The sequence below is a fragment of the Tubulanus polymorphus genome, chromosome 7 (assembly GCF_964204645.1).
Source record: "Tubulanus polymorphus chromosome 7, tnTubPoly1.2, whole genome shotgun sequence".
In the NCBI taxonomy this organism is placed as follows: Eukaryota; Metazoa; Nemertea; class Palaeonemertea; order Tubulaniformes; family Tubulanidae; genus Tubulanus; species Tubulanus polymorphus.
The window spans coordinates 2,398,199-2,414,439 of record NC_134031.1 but is presented as its reverse complement, the minus strand read 5'-3'; the positions used below and the strand labels follow the sequence as shown (position 1 = coordinate 2,414,439).

The window sequence follows — 16,241 nt, the reverse complement described above, 5'->3', positions numbered from 1 at the left end:
ATTTCGCAGATTCTGAGAAAAACTGCCGTCGATGAGTGCGATCATGTCAAGCTTTGACATTTGACCCTCAATAAACTATTCCACGGACCCGAAAATATCATCCGACTTGTGATGAGAAAGATTAGAAACGAGACATGCGGAATACCTCAATGATCCTTCTTAGCAGGCTCAACGACTCGACTTTTATAGGGTTTCATATAATGATACTGGTGATTGGCACGAATTGGGACTGTAAGCCGATAGATACTGTTTAGCTTTCATAAGAAGTATACTCGTGATCCCGTATATGTATCTCTTATAAGGGCATTGTATGTACGGTTTGATAACAAAGATCAAGTGTTCATTAACGAGCAAAAACCGTCGGGATTATTCAGTTTGTTATGATGGGTATATCGTCGACAGACGGCCGGAAGGAGCTCTGGATGAAAGTAGTTAGAAAAATTGCTGTTTTTAAGATAATGGACAGAGTGGGTATAGATCTGCTATATTATGTACGTGATCTCTTTCATTAGACAGTCGGCGTGTCATCGATCGTGGTATTTTGGCCAAATGCTTAGAAGAATTAATGCACGTATTACGACCTGTGTGGCCGGTTTACTGCGACCAAAACTGAAGGAGTTTTGACGACGAAAGCGCGGTCGATCCCACGACGCGGCAAAAATCTATTAGTTGCCGCGGTCTAGTTTCCGGTTACTTTGTTCAAGGTCGAGTGGCGAATACCGGGTCGACGGGAACAAACATAACCGTAATTAGTATCACAGGTATTCACCCGCAAAGGTCGAGATCTGCTCCAGCGAACGCCTAGAGGGGGATGGCGAATAATTCGTTTTTGACGAGATTTTTATGAATTTGTACATGAAACACGTATTTCTTTAAATTACGACGACGCGCTATGATTCGGCGCTGACTATAAAACGCGATTATCGGAACTTCGATATTCGACGCGCCTTGAATGAAAAAATAAAAAATCAAATGAATTTGTCTGTGTATTTAATTCTCCTCTCGCTGATGATGATGATGAAACGCTTCGTCACACGATGCTTGATTAAAAGACTCCGCGGTATTGTATAGAGGTTTATTCGCCTGAAGTCACTGATCAAATGACAATAAAGAATCAAAACTGTAAACTGCAAACCTGTAGCTAATGCACAAGTGACCATGAGCAGTTCTTGATTGGCGAAGATTTGATTCTTTATTCGGCCGCCAACCTTATGAAGGTTTGAATTCGACAAATAAAAAAGTCCCACACAATAGAATTTCATGTGACACAATTTCAAAGATTTATTGAAACGAAACCACATTGGTTGTTGACTTGGGCCATCATCAGGTTGCTGCTATATCAACAATGAGAAACCGCACTGTGCAACACCGTCTATTGCGTGATTCCACCTGCTGATGGCTGTTAGTCCACAGCCGAAACTTTGTGGTTTCGCTTCAATATATCTTCATGATTTTATCGCAAAAAATCTATGTTGGGACCTTTTTCATTCATCTACACAGATTTGAATGTTTTTTTCGACTAATTCCGAATATTTACCGATTTCATACCAAGCGATCACAGTTTACAATGATGGCCGAATCAGTCGTTGATAAAAAATCAAATTCACGAATCAATATTTTCAATCACTGGCAGTGTGGATCAATCTTACGTATTTTATGTTAGCCAACACCGATTAGATCGTAAAATCGTAATATAAGGTGCACTGGTGCTGCTTAATAGATTGGTTCTGATTCTGGACAGCGGCAATCGTCTGCCGTAATATCAGCCATAAAGATCAATATTACGTCGTCAGAGTCTGTAAATAATTCTGAGAAAAAAGGGAACAATTTTCTCCTCAGAGTTTCCTCTCATCATTTGCACGAACCTTTTCCCGCGGAAGGTACATCACATCAGCGAACACGTTTCGACAAGCGCGATGCAGTCTTTGGTGACAATTAACTATACGAAAAATAAAATGCTTAGCTAAATGCGCTCATTAGCTAAAAGGATCTTTTTACGTGTACGCCCGCAAGTTGCCAATTAAATCAATGCGGATATAAACGTAATTATATCACTCTTTCAAAGACGTTGACGATTCGTCAAAAGATCCATTTTCCGACATGAAGCGATTTTATTTCGTTCTATTGAAGACGACGTATTTTCCACGATCAATCACATTGAAATACAGCAGATATGAACTGAATGTATTGACCAGTTAGATCATGTGACGTAGATTCCGCTGTCAGACTAAGGGACTCGAACCAGCTATGAAATGGTGAATTATACTAGTATATCTATGATTTATGTTTAGAAATGATTGAAGCACGGTTCGAACCCCTGATTCGGATCCCAAAAAGCGATCAGCAGCTGTATCGAATTCAACTCATTCTCAACATGTTCAACGTCACATGATATATATTCATATTGCTACTTCAACCTGATGGAGAAGACGAATATCTACATAGAATTGAATATTTTCATTGAATGTTTATCGCACAGACGTCCTTCATAGTGTCATTTCTCGAGATGTCGAGAATGTCTTCGACGGCACTCGAAAAAAGTCGCCGAGCCACACGAATCCCATGAGACCAATTCACCGTATCTATCGATGGCTTCGTGACTTCGTGTGTGCCAAGAAATTCGGCTAGATATAACCGGAGTTTGATGCGTGATTGTGAGCGGTGAGATCGTGTTCCAATAGTCCAATTTACCACGATTCCAGATTCCAAATACCGATATTCCAGCCGGTGCTTATAAGCACGAACAAATTATACAGTATTTTAGGTTATTGGGTGATTAATGTCTATGTCACGTAGACCTCTATAACATTAATAGACAATTTGCGGGCCGCGCATAAAATTTACAGTCGCATTATGAAGACTAGATCGATGATGCGACCCGCGAATTATGATGTTTAATATGCCGGACGAGGAGTATCTCACCAGTTGAATCTGCTATCAGTGCCGCAGACGGCCACAGCGGAACTGGTTTTATTGGCCATTACGGAGGAGCAACCGGACCGAGAAGTGTCTTGATTTAATGCACGATTTTCCGCCAGCAAATACCAGCACATCTATAATCGTCGCCGGGACACTTCTGATCTTTCCGTTAGATTTGCACCGCTTTTATTGATCAAATGCCCTTCATCTAGCCCGATCTTCTAAGCGGTAACCAGCTGAATTTATTTATTTATTTATTTATTTATTTCCTGAATAATTTACATCAATGAATACCAGATTTTACGAACTAACTATAGATAATTTATTTGTTTTGCAAACTGATGCAAAATAACAGCAGGACAACCAGAGAAAAGCATTTGCAAACCAAGAATTTGCAAACCAAACGTATATTAACTTCGATTGGAATCATTGGTATCGATTTGATTTTGTTTTAATAAATCTTATCGTATACAATTCTAATGTGGGACTTCTTTATTTCAGTGTACACGGATAAGAGAATTCTATTCGACTACTTCCCTTATAGATATTCGTAATTCGCCTTCGCTTCTAGAATTCAATACGTCCGGTCACCGTATTAGTTATTTGAAACGCCTGTGCGTGGCCGACGGTAATTGGAGCATCTTCTTGTCTTATATAAGTTTCTTGTCACGGTTGCTGTCAAAACAACGCGTGATAATCCGGAGATAGTCCGGTGCACTTGACAGTCTCGCCTGTTTCTTCCGCCACAGCTCAGGGGGGATCATTCATACAGCAATACGTAGCTCTTGTGAAGTGGATTGAAGTGATCGTATAACTCCGAATAAGCCTACTTGGTAAAACTGAACAGGAGTAATGACAATTTTCAGTTTACATGAAGTTTTATATCTATGATTCTATTTCATAATATATATGTATATATCTATCTTAATCGATTTTAGAGCAAGTTTTGAAACTATTAAAAGATTAGCAGAGATCGGGTCTACTGGTCATCACTTTGTCACTAGACCATCAGCAAAACATGCAATCGCTTTTTCCATTACATACATGTATTACAGTGTGGGTGTCTCATTTACGATCGGAAATACACGGGATGGGAAGGGCAGCTGGAAATGGCTGTTAGTCTTCTGCGTGAGATGCGCGCTGCTTTTCATAAATAATCTTCCGAAAACGTTCCCTTAGGTCCGTTAATCGAATTTCGTTTAAATTTTCACCATTGATAGACTTGAGCATTTTTTACAGATTCCATTTGTGTGAGTAGAATTTATTTCGATATACTGAGGCGGATCCATGAAATTAATTCAATTGGGGGGGGGGGGGTGGAGGGGGGAAGAATTTCAGCAGAAGAACTTCAGAAGGGAGCATATCTCGCGCGCGTCATTTTTTGAGCGTTCTTATTGTTTGCTATGCGTCATTAATCCTTCGCCTAAAGACCGCTAACTAGTGACAATCCTTAGGAAAATATAACAAACGATGATGCTCATAAATCAAACAGCTACTGCTCGTTTTGTCACACGCAACGGCGCAGAGAGGTGACAATCAACCGATCGGTCTTGTTGTTGTTTTTCGGTTATTGTGCCACCTGAGAGCGACTTGACGTGCGCTTTCACACAACGAATATGATGTAAAAATTACTTTGAAGGTTTTTCTCTTCGTGGCGAGTTGAGATATTTCTCAGTCACACGCCGGCTTCAAACGATATTCGTGATGACGTGTTCTAAGTTAATTTCGCCCACTGGGCTGAATCCGCTACGGCTACAAACGCTCTTTTAAACAACGGTTGCGTGTTGGCGCTGTTGGCAATTACGTTGTTTTTAAACGAGGCACTCTCCAGAATGAAGTTTTTTTTTATACTTCGCGTAAGATGCGGTTTACTTCAAACTAAGTTTGATCATTTTCTTGAGAATCCGAAAAAAATTGAACCCAGCTTTTAGTTCAATTGTTTTGCAAGTCTGGTATTGATACATACAAGATGTTATACTCTATTTTTCTACACACAAACTTATATGTAGTTCTTTATCATTTTTGATATCTTGTATTTTCGGAGTTCATCGTCCTTTTACTAGGCCTATATTCGTCTCGCCATTTTCCAACGCTCACGGCAATCAAGGTAGTGTCTCTTGATCGACCGTTCTTCGAGCCTTCCCCCATCAAAAGAGAAAACGGTTTCAAGCGGAGCCATTGATATTCCAGCGCTTGATAGGTCGGGGTTTAAAAAAATCAGATCAGTAGACCGACAATCGTTGATGAGTATTTGGTGTTATTCACCCTGTCACGCTAAACCCCTAGCTCGATGAGATGGCGATATGAAACATCGACTCGAGATTTTAGATAATTTTTTGCTACGATGACTAGTTCGGAATTTACACAAAAGAAGGTTTTTACGATTCGACGATTGTCTTCCGTGTGTTGTGGTCGATGTTGTATAATATCCATTAGACGTCATGGCGACAGTTTTAACTTCCAAAAAGAAGAACCTCGCGCACTTGTGTAATATTGCACGAATCTAATCTACGCCAAGACATAAATTAAAACACCCTGACTCAAGTTTTAGGCTACTGTAAATCATCCGCATCTGTAAGCTTTCTCGCAGATATCCGCTTTTAAAATGATTGACAAGAATGTGGGCGAAACTTCTGAGCTCACGCTGAAATCACTCTTTATTCTAGCTTTCACTGAAGACGCCATTACGTGACTTGTAAGGTTTGATAATTGATACGTGACAGCATCCACGCCCGAATTTCCAAGAATTCAATTCCCTATCTTGTATTCCTTCGTAGAATAACGAAATTAGAATTGCTTTTTATAACGAAAAACTGGATTTCTCGTCAGAACAATCGCCAATCTACCAATCTACCAATCCATAAAATTCATGTCTCGCTATGACACAACGGTCCTGTGGCCCAATGGATAAGGCATCTGACTACGAATCAGGGGATTCCAGGTTCGAGTCCTGGCAGGATCGGCGACATCATTATTTTGGAGTTGAGGCCTCTAGCTTTCTAAAATATATTTTTTTTTGTCGCAACATTTGAAAAACAAATCGCCACTTAAAAAACAAGGAATTACTGTATAGTGCTCATGGTGATATTTTCACATTTCTTGATGAAAGGGTTGTGTTGTTTTCAAACGGCTTAAGCTTAACTAGAATATTGTGAACATGGGGAAGAATTTGATTTGCTAGAGAGAAAGATTCCGATCTATCTGAAGATACATTAAGTAATTTTGACTCGGTTCTGAAGTTAAGTTTTCTATATCCATTCTTACAAAAGGTTTATGTACTCGGCCGGCCTTCATAAAACGACTCTACACAATTGAACAACATCAAGATCCTGATCGTTTATCATCCGAAATACTGGGTACGATCGTGATTGGCCTATTATACATATTACGGGCACACGAAACGATGACGTATTTTACATAAAATCGCTCGTTTGGCGATAGGCCTTTTGTTGTATCTCGTATTAGAGCGAGATAAATTGATACATCCGTCACAGTTTGACGGGTAAAACATTCTCTTTGCTGCTAATGAATATTAGGTCTATCATTTTTCTCTATATTGACGTGATCACGAAATATTTTCTCTTGATGTAAAACAAATTGCTATCCGTTTGAATTCGCCAATAAAAATCGATCGGCAATTATCTTAACGAGGAGAATCTATTCGAATTATAAATTCGCCATTCAGAAGTAAATTACCTCGTGGTCTGGGCAGGAACCATAAAAACGTTTTTGCGACGTTGCGACAGTTGTTTTGCGAGAGACTGAGTTAATTTGTGAGTAAAAAAGAAATATCTCTCATAGACGAATAATACTGTTGCTATAGATTCGTAATAAAATTGATGGACCCGCCGCACTATCAACGTTTTATTTAGTAGCAAAGCAGAAAGGCACTGTGAGGTGAGGAACGAACGAAAAAGACACATCGTAACCAGTGGTATCATTGATGGATGATAGCTGCGATTCATTCTGCTATCAGTCTAATTGCCGTTGAGCCATCTCTCTACCGGCGCTCATTTTGTAATTAGACGAACCGCAATTAAAAGAAAAAGTGCAGAGAGGAACGAGTGAATTTGTTAGGAGAATACGATTAAAATCCGATCGATCTTCGGTGAAAATAAGTTTAATGACGACAGCGCGAGGCGGTTTGGTGTGTTCGCGGCATCGTGAGTGGCCAATTACAGCTGATAACACGAAATCCAGCGTCAGTTTTTTTGTCTATCTTAAAAACAGGGTTTGTCACTTATTTATTTGTTTAATTGGTACATTTCGTTTGATTCGTGTTTTGGTTTGGTGTCCCTTTAAAAACCCAGCACTCCTGCCGGGAGCGAAACAGGGTGTTTGTTGCTGTAATCGAAATCGAAGTACAGGCATAGCAAATGTGTGATCGGTGATCGATTTCATAGAATTTTTTTGAATCGAAGTGCATAGATTTCGGTTCCGGTTCATTCAAACGATCTTCCAACCAGCCTGGACCAGCAAGCGGTGCGAGTTATTTGAGGGTCCATCCACTAGAACAAAAATAGCTTGTTTCCTATTTTTGAATGACAAATTTATATATTACACAACTCTGGTGCGCTCCATTTCGTTTGTACGCTGGTGTACTCCATTGTACGATGCCTAAACAAAACATAAAAGTCAATTTATCCAGTTGTTAGAATTGATGATTCGTGCAACGGACGTTTATAGTTAATTTTGCGATTAATTGAAATTTATTTCCTGTGTTGCTATAGTTTTCTAGCCGGATTATTCAATTTAACGACAAAGTAATAGCTCGCTCGGAAAAACTATCTAAGTTCCAGGAGCTCGTTGCAAATGGTCGTCGTGTATTTGATGACGAAATAATCAGCTTTGTAGAGCGATTTTATTACCGCGTAGAGCCCGAGGTTTGTGAACGATAATTGTACGGCCGTCTGAGCTAGATCCCTTTACAGTTCCAGACGGTGAAGAGAAAAGTTTTCAACTCGTTCGCGACGCGGCGTTTGCCCTTTATCACGTGGCTGGTTGTCAGCAAGGGACGTAAGAACAAATTATCCGTGTCCTGAATTGCGTCTGCGAAGAAAAGGTGCAGAGTATTCCTCCTATGGGAGTTAGCTAATTCCTGAAACGTAGAAATCATAGCATAACAGAAATGATACAAGTCATCGTCTCGTGGGGCTTACATGCGGTCATACCAGACGATGGTGTCTGCGACAAACTATTTCCCTGACATGCTAACCTATAAGATTGAACCGAAATGAGCTTAGCCCCGTCTGACATCGCGTCCCTACGGCTGTTGTAATACAAATTTATTATCTTGATTTGATTATCATTTGATAATGACGAACACCCTAATTTCATGTAGATTGGATTAATAATTTTCTAGCATCCCGGGACGCATCTTTACGTTGATTCAATTAATTATCAGATCTAATGTATTAGGATGCCATTTTTTATTCAATTGGATATTTTGCTCGATAAGAACTAATAGCATTAGCTCCTAAATAATCTGCTAGAAGGCATACTTTCCTTATAAGGATCGATATAGTCCGTTCAACGTCACCCAATAGAGAGGGATGTTGCTCTATCATTTTACGCAAATTTCATTTCAAACAGCTGCCTTTGATTACCGGTTTCGCGGCGTCGCTTCCCCGTCCGCGGAAACTAATCAAGAAAAAACTCCTCAATCGTGTGTTGAATTACAAGATTGCCACCGCCGCCGCCACGGAGTGAAATTAGTTTCAAATCAAACGAATCCGATTCCACGCTCGCTCCGTCCGTTCTCTTAATGCGCGTGCGCTTTCAATTTTTGTCTCAATCCAGATCGGTAGAATAAAACGATCTCTGACGGAAGTAGGGAAAGGAAAAATAGATTCAAATTAACGTAAAGCATTAGCTTTGATTCTTTTTTGGTCGTGGTTTTCATACTTATTTCGACCGATCTAAAAACAATCTCGAAGTTTTCAACTATGATTGCTGTCTCCGATCAATGCATTCGCAAATACTTCGAAAAACCGGACTACCGATAGTTGGACCGTTCTTATTCTGCGCGTACCTGAAACGGACCAAATTTGAACGGACTAAATCAATGCTGCGCATTCATACACTTTTTTAAAGTCAGCTATTATCACTGCTCCAGACTCAATACTGCTGCTCACAGGCGAAGTTTCTTTCAAACATCATAGAAATGGTCGGTTCTGAAAATTAGAAAGGACAGGAATCAGTCATTTTAGTCCGTTTCTAAAATGGAACGGATCAATCTAGAACTGACTTTTTACTAGTGTGGTCGCCTGGTCCGTCCTAAATCAAAACGCTCTAAATAACGGCTATAGCTATCCCTGTATAAAAACGCTTTTTGATGATAGATATTGATTTTGCTGAATGCATACATTGTCATCTCGCATGACACTTACGGTTTTGTTTATTTGCGTTTTGTCTGAACTATTGACCGTGTAAATGTTGCCGTTACGTTCAATTCCACACAACGCGATATTGATGTGGCGCCCGGCTTTGTGACAAATGAACGAACACGGCGCGTGTAATGCTGTTTGGACACGATTTGAATAAATTCCCATTTTGCGAGAGTCGGTCTCGTCCATCACATCAACCAGACCAAATCAAAAATAATGCATAAAAGAGACGTGTGATTCATGTATGTCAATGAACACGGTTTTACGCGCTGTCATTTGTATATTCTAGATTTATGTGGCTGTTTTCACGCCTTCTAGAAAAAAATCCATTATAAAAACAAGGAAGAAATTATCGAAAGTGTTTGAATGTTGGATGATAAAAATCATGATAATAATAATGATAATCAATTATCTAAAAAGTCCTTATCATTAAAAACAATCTCAAAGCTCTTCACAATACATGAATATGTTTATTTCTATATTTTTCAAAATATTTAAATTGCGTTAATATTACAAAAACAAACTGCTACGAATTTCGATATCTCGTCAAAGATTGATTGATCCACTGGAAATTTGACTGACTTCGTATTATTAGACACTCATACTTTGTAATAGTAACTCGCACGGAGACCTGGCCCGGATCAAGCCAGAGTCGAATCTAGCCGTTACCTCGTTAGAACGGGTCAAATCATGTGCCAACATTTAGCTCGGGTCTGGTCCGACGTTTTTGGTCGGGCCAAACAGGCACGGGCCAATTTGGCACCCGTGTGAACAGTTTTTTCCGAAATTTGGTACGGGCCAAAAACGCTTGTTTGATCGCGGCTTAAGAACGCTTTATACGAAGAGGTAATTTCATTATCTGGCTCTGAAAATTTGAAGAATGGTAATTATAAATACACTCAAATTCAAGCAAAACATGAGGAAAAAATAATGGATCGCGAATGAAAGCGCGGTCGACATATCAATCGTATTGATAATTACGCCATGTTTTTTGCGATAAATAGCGCGTCTCTCCAGGTCTCGAGTCAGTCGCATCGTTATCTAGCTGTCTGTAAACATCCCTCGTCTGTATCAGAGTGGTGTGTGTACGATCAACGCGTCACTAAATCTGAGCGCCGGCCGAGAGGTCGAGAATTGGATTTAACCTTCTCGTCTGACATCCGGCTTAGTAACCGCAATAACGACTGTATATTTATCCGGATTCTCGCCGTCTCTCTCGGTAAGTCTTCATGTTCACCAATTTCTTCACCCGCTTCTTCAATTGCAGTTATTACTTTTTTCGTCACTTCGTTAGCGGTGTTTTTAAAAATATATTCATCACCAACTCAAATACAGTTGTCGAACTTGTCGAAAGAAAACTTCGATGCGTATGTGCATCGTATCAAGATCAAACGAAGGTGCGTTCTTTCGAAAAATCGGTTACACTTCAAAGTTTTCGAATATGAAGTAAGAACCGAAGGTTAGAATTTTACGCAGGGATTAATGAATAAATTGACTGCACTTGTTGTTTGTTTACCTTCATTCCAGACTTGAGTAATTAATTTAAACTTAGGAACTGATTCCTGATTTTAAACTTAACATTGAGGTGCACGCGTGGAGCTGCGTTCCGACGGTCACCATTTTAATGGAAAACAACTTCAATGTCATAAAATGCATTATGTTTCACGTTCCGACTTGCCGAGCTAATTATATTCCACTCGAAACGTTTGATGAAATAGCAAAAAATTACAATTACTTATCAATGGTAGCGTTTACATTTTCGTCCGCTTTACCAAATCCAAATTAATCATTATTAGCCCCGCGAAATGAGGCCCTGTGGGTTTTCGCTGGTTGTCGTAGATTTTTATTGCCGCAAGATCGGAAATTTGTCGCTCAGCGTGAATGCTTCATTATCATAACACGAATCCCTGCTTCGTAACGGTTGCATTCCCGTCACGAGCGCAATTTTTTTCCCATATCAAAACATCTCAGATACACATGCACCGAGATTGCTAAAAATATGTCTACATATGATCCGTCTTAATATACGTATGATTGACTGGGCGGCGATATCGCGCGCTACGTGGGGCATTGGTGATACCTGCCCGGCATGAGAATAACAATCACTGACCGTTAGAAGCAGAGTCGAAAAGAAAAGCGCCTTTGTGTCAAAAATGCTGTCGAAAAAGCCCATACATATGCATGTGCACGAGTCAAGCGAATGGCTCCCACTCGTCTGGTTTATCATTACGCGTGATGTGCGAGATTTTACAATCTGTTTATAAGATTTAAGTGACTGTTGCTCTCTTAGATCATCGAAACGAAACTGAAGACTTAACGCGTCGTGAGGATTGAAAAATTCGCTTTCAAAACCAGACGTTCGTAGCTTCGTCGTAATGGCGAGAAGCGCAAACTGAGATGAAGCGCATTATGATTGCGATCATGCATACGCCTGAACAGAAAAATAAACTCTTTAGCAACTTTTCATATTTTTCGCGTCTCTTGATCGAAACGAGCTGAAACTTGCGACACGAGATTTCTTGCCATCATTTTTGGAACTGGAAATCTCTACTATTGTCGACTTATGATTTCGTAGTCCTTATTTTTTTCCATCGGGGAAAGCTGCAAAAATTGATTCATCGCTATAATTAGAACCGTCGCTGGTCTATCGAAATTACCGCCACTCCAGAAATCCACCTAAAATAAGCACGTTCGGTATCCCCCCGTTCGGTAAGAACATTTAAGGGTATTTACGAGGGATTAAACGAAGCGTTGTCGTCGTCTGAAGAGGATCGACGACCTTGACCTTCGTTGTCTGGCGTCGTAAAACCGGTGATGAATTAATCACGAATTGAAACGACACCGACGAGAAAAAAAGTCTCAACATCAGGTTTAGGTATGTTTTCTTTTTGAACGGACAAACACCGCGCGGAAAACCCGTACGATCGAGTATTATTACTAGAGGGGATACTATATGAGGCTTCTTCTCCCGTTCGACGACGAGGTGAATTTTATCGGCAAAAAGAAATGATATTCTTAACTCGGTCCATCGGTGATTGACATGTTAATTAAGTTGCTGGATGTATCGCGTATCGCGCAGCTCAATTCTATAACGAAGATACCTAATCCAATCTAATGCGACTCGCGCACTTTAGCCGCTTATACAGGGCGCCCAACCAACCTGGTTCCCAGGGAAAATACTCTGATATCGGTATAGACTTCAGAATGGTAGATATTTGCCTCTATACCGATCTAGTTGTATATTCGGCTTGAAATTGAGTTCGATAAGGCTAAACACGAAAGCAAAACAAATGAAAGAAAAACATCTTAAGCCATTAATCAAATTATAAGCATTTCAATCTCAAAAACCGACTAATGAAGAATGCTTTCATCGACGATTATCTCCACTGCTTTAATAGTATGATGAGATCTTGAAAGGCGGCCAGTTTATATCAGACGGCCAATGATAGACCAATGCATCTAGACACAGAATTTAACAAGCTTCAGAACTCTTTGAGGCTTCACGGAAGCTTGCTGTTAAGTGGCTGTTGCTCGCCTTGCTAACCCGGCTTTCGTAAATCGGCTCTCAGTATTAACAACCAGGTGGTGTACAACGTCCACTAATACAACAGAAATATTTCATTAGCAACAAATCAATGCCAGAAAAAACTAGATGCGTACATTAATCAGTCTTTCGCTTAATTGGCCGAATGAAATAGTAAACCTGATGCTTGCTTTAAGCGTCGTGCAACAATAATGATGTTGGAGGATACTCGCGTTACCATCATCTCTCATCACATAACGCCGTAAATCATGAATCGCAAGAAACTGGTGTCTGATGTCTGCCGGGGATTTTTGGTGCAAAACCCGTTTAGCTTGAAGCAAGTGGATGCAGTACAGCAATCATTAGTTGCCCTCAGTGCTGTTGTATCAGATATCAGAATAGATCGGTATTTGTGTCTGGTTCAGGTGGACATATCGGAAGAGAAAACATATTCAGTCACCGTAATATCGTCTCCATTTCAGTCAATATCAACAAAGTACGAGATCAGCCTCTAGACACCATGAGCGCCCTGCGTCATCGAAACGCGCTATCAGACCAAACAACGGAGGAACAGCTCGGTCTTATTTAACGTATACCTAAATGTTCTAGTCTAGTTTAAAGACTTCGGTCCAAAAAATTAATTGAAACAGTACAATTTTGGAAGAACATGATACCGCAAACTCCGTGGTTCCTCTTACCTTGTGGAGTAATCATTCAACATTCATCATTATCTTACAAATTTAAAGTTACTGGCAACGAAACCCATTTTCTTTCATACTGTAAACTTAAGGATTACTAAGAATTAGATATGACATAATAAATCTAAACCTAGATACTTTCCTTTCGGCCTTCATTAATTCCAACAAACCAATTCTTTTAAATATCGATTTAAAAGATTTGTAAATATCACTTAAAGAATATTGAATGTATCTATTTTTCACTTTGTAGATATTAGATTAGTTCACTTTTTCCTTTACTGTTTTATCGGTGATCCTTTTTTCTATTTACGATTTTGATTTATGATAAATAAAATGAATTTCATGCATCTATGACAAGAGTTCGCTCCACGGAGACTCGAGGACGTGGTCATTTTACCGCGGCGAAAATATCGGGGATATCAGCCTCTCCCGGGGAGGGAGGGGGTAGTGGTTGACTTTATCAGATGACAAATGGCGCCCGGGGCTGAAGTGTATAGATGATTCTATTTCCCGATGACAAACTTAATTCTGACCGTTATCGTCACGTATAATATCCCTCGACGTATCATAATTCACATGCAGGTCATATATAAAACTAATCATGATACGGTCTGACATTGTCCAGGCTTCAAACTGGTATGGCTGTCCGTTGTAGCAATCATGATCTATATATCATATCGAGGTGAATGAACTATAATTGTGACGGAAGCTATGCGCGCGCAATTATAATAATAACAATCGAAAAACACGTTTCAAACAGAAAAACTAAACCACAAACAGAAAAACTTTGTTTCGAAATATGGCGCGCCAGAAAACAGAAAACATCGATAAGTACTGTATCGTTGAGTCTTCGGCCGATGACATGGAGAAATCTTCACTGAACAACACGTTACCTGAAACATAACGGTTCAAATCTCAGTGCCGGATTACAATATCCGGTTCGGCTATGTACAGAAAGATACCGTTAATCAGCACACATAGGACGCTACGAGTAGAAAATGGCACAATAAATTTAGAGAAAAGGCGAAACATTGTGTTTAGATGTAAATATTTCAGAAACGTTTCGGCTTTTAGCTAATAGCCATCATCGATCATACTGTCGAACCATCGCAGAAATATATCAACAACTATGAACAGAACATAAGATCTTTTTTTTTCTGGTGGGATTTCCTACTTATTGACCTGCCGCAGAAATTGTGAAATAATCTCGACCTAAAAAGATTGATGTTTTCTCTTGTTTTCTCCTGTCCGCAATGTGTTTTCGACTGCTATGCCGCACGTATATATTCCTGTATTGCTCTCTCATCATATTTTATGGACGACGTATCAATTTGCTGTATGCGGACGGAAGTGGCAGTATAGATGGCTAATCAAGTGGTTTCTATAGTGCTCTTCTCGTCGCAAATAGTTTCTTAACTATTGCTCTTCCGGCGCGGCGTCGTCCGTCACCGCCGCCCAGGGCTAGTCGATTTTTTTATTGATGGTCACGTACATACGTCAGTTCACTAAATAACTCGGACAGCGAACGCACGGTAGATAAATTCGAGAAACTGGGAGCAGGAGCCGTCCTGATGATTACCTGCATTCAATAGCAGTCATGGTTATTCATTGTCTGTCGCTCGTCGGTTCGTTGCCGTTTTTCTATTCAACTCATTTACGACTACTCGATCAAACGGTCGCTACAATTTACACGGCATCGACAAGCTGGCGAACAACTTCTTATCGTCGCCCGATTAGACTTTAAATGCGTCGAATCGATTCGACGTCACAGGCGCTCGCGTTGCTCTCCTCGCCAGACAATCGAATTGAAACGAAATTGCTCGGAAAAAGTGGTTTCTTTTCCCCGCGAGATTTCGCTGATTTGATTATTCGACGCTGTGTGTGTATATGTGTTAAATGGTTACGCTTTTACACAGATTCGTGGCCGACATTCACGGCATATTCTTACGCATTTTATCCAGCCAGCCAGCTAGCCAGCCAGCCAGCAGCCAGCCAGCAGCCAGCCAGTGCATAAATCAGCTCGTAAAAATCAGTTCATTTCGATCAATCTATGTCTGAAGGCATATAATGGTTTACAGCGACTGGAACTGTATCCTGATTGGTTTAAAGTATCGAGCTACCGACTAGCCAATCATGAACTAGTAAACTTTTAGAATTTTTCAACGCGACGAAATGATTCAACGACGATATTTGTGCGTCCAGCATTTAGTTCACGGAAGGCAGCATTTCTGTTGGAGTTTTAGATCGTTCTGTGACATCCAGCGACGGCGGCGGCTGGCGTCTACGGGTATTTGATATCCGAATACTTATCTTTTTCTCATTAGATCATCTTATCTGCAAGTGATTTATTTTGTACCAGGTGCGCCTGAAATCGTCCTCGGTACCGACAATGAGCCCCACTGTTCTCCCGTGCTGCTGCTGCGCCTTAGATAACATCTAAGCACGCTCATCCATTTTATTTGTAAATCCCTTTCTCGCGACATAACGTCTTTGATCGATTTTATTTTAATCCCCACCCCGTGAAGGTATGCAATTAATCTATGGATTAAGCGTATCTAATCCAGCTTAGGTAAAATCCGACGCACACAGGAAGAGGCTGCGCTTTGTGCGCACGCACCCGTGCTAAAAACCGTTAGTTTTAAATTGGTTCTTGTAGTTCTTAGAAGCCAAGGAATTAATTATTCGAAACTAGTGTTAGTCGACTTTGCAAACAAC

General features: G+C 40.2%; 1 non-coding gene across 1 annotated transcript; it reads left to right on the top strand.

Moving 5' to 3' along the window:
• The first annotated feature begins 5,808 nt into the window (after positions 1-5,808).
• On the top strand, positions 5,809-5,881 carry Trnar-acg (transfer RNA arginine (anticodon ACG)). The gene has a single exon. It is a non-coding gene; the product is annotated as a tRNA-Arg (tRNA).
• The last annotated feature ends 10,360 nt before the right edge of the window (positions 5,882-16,241 follow it).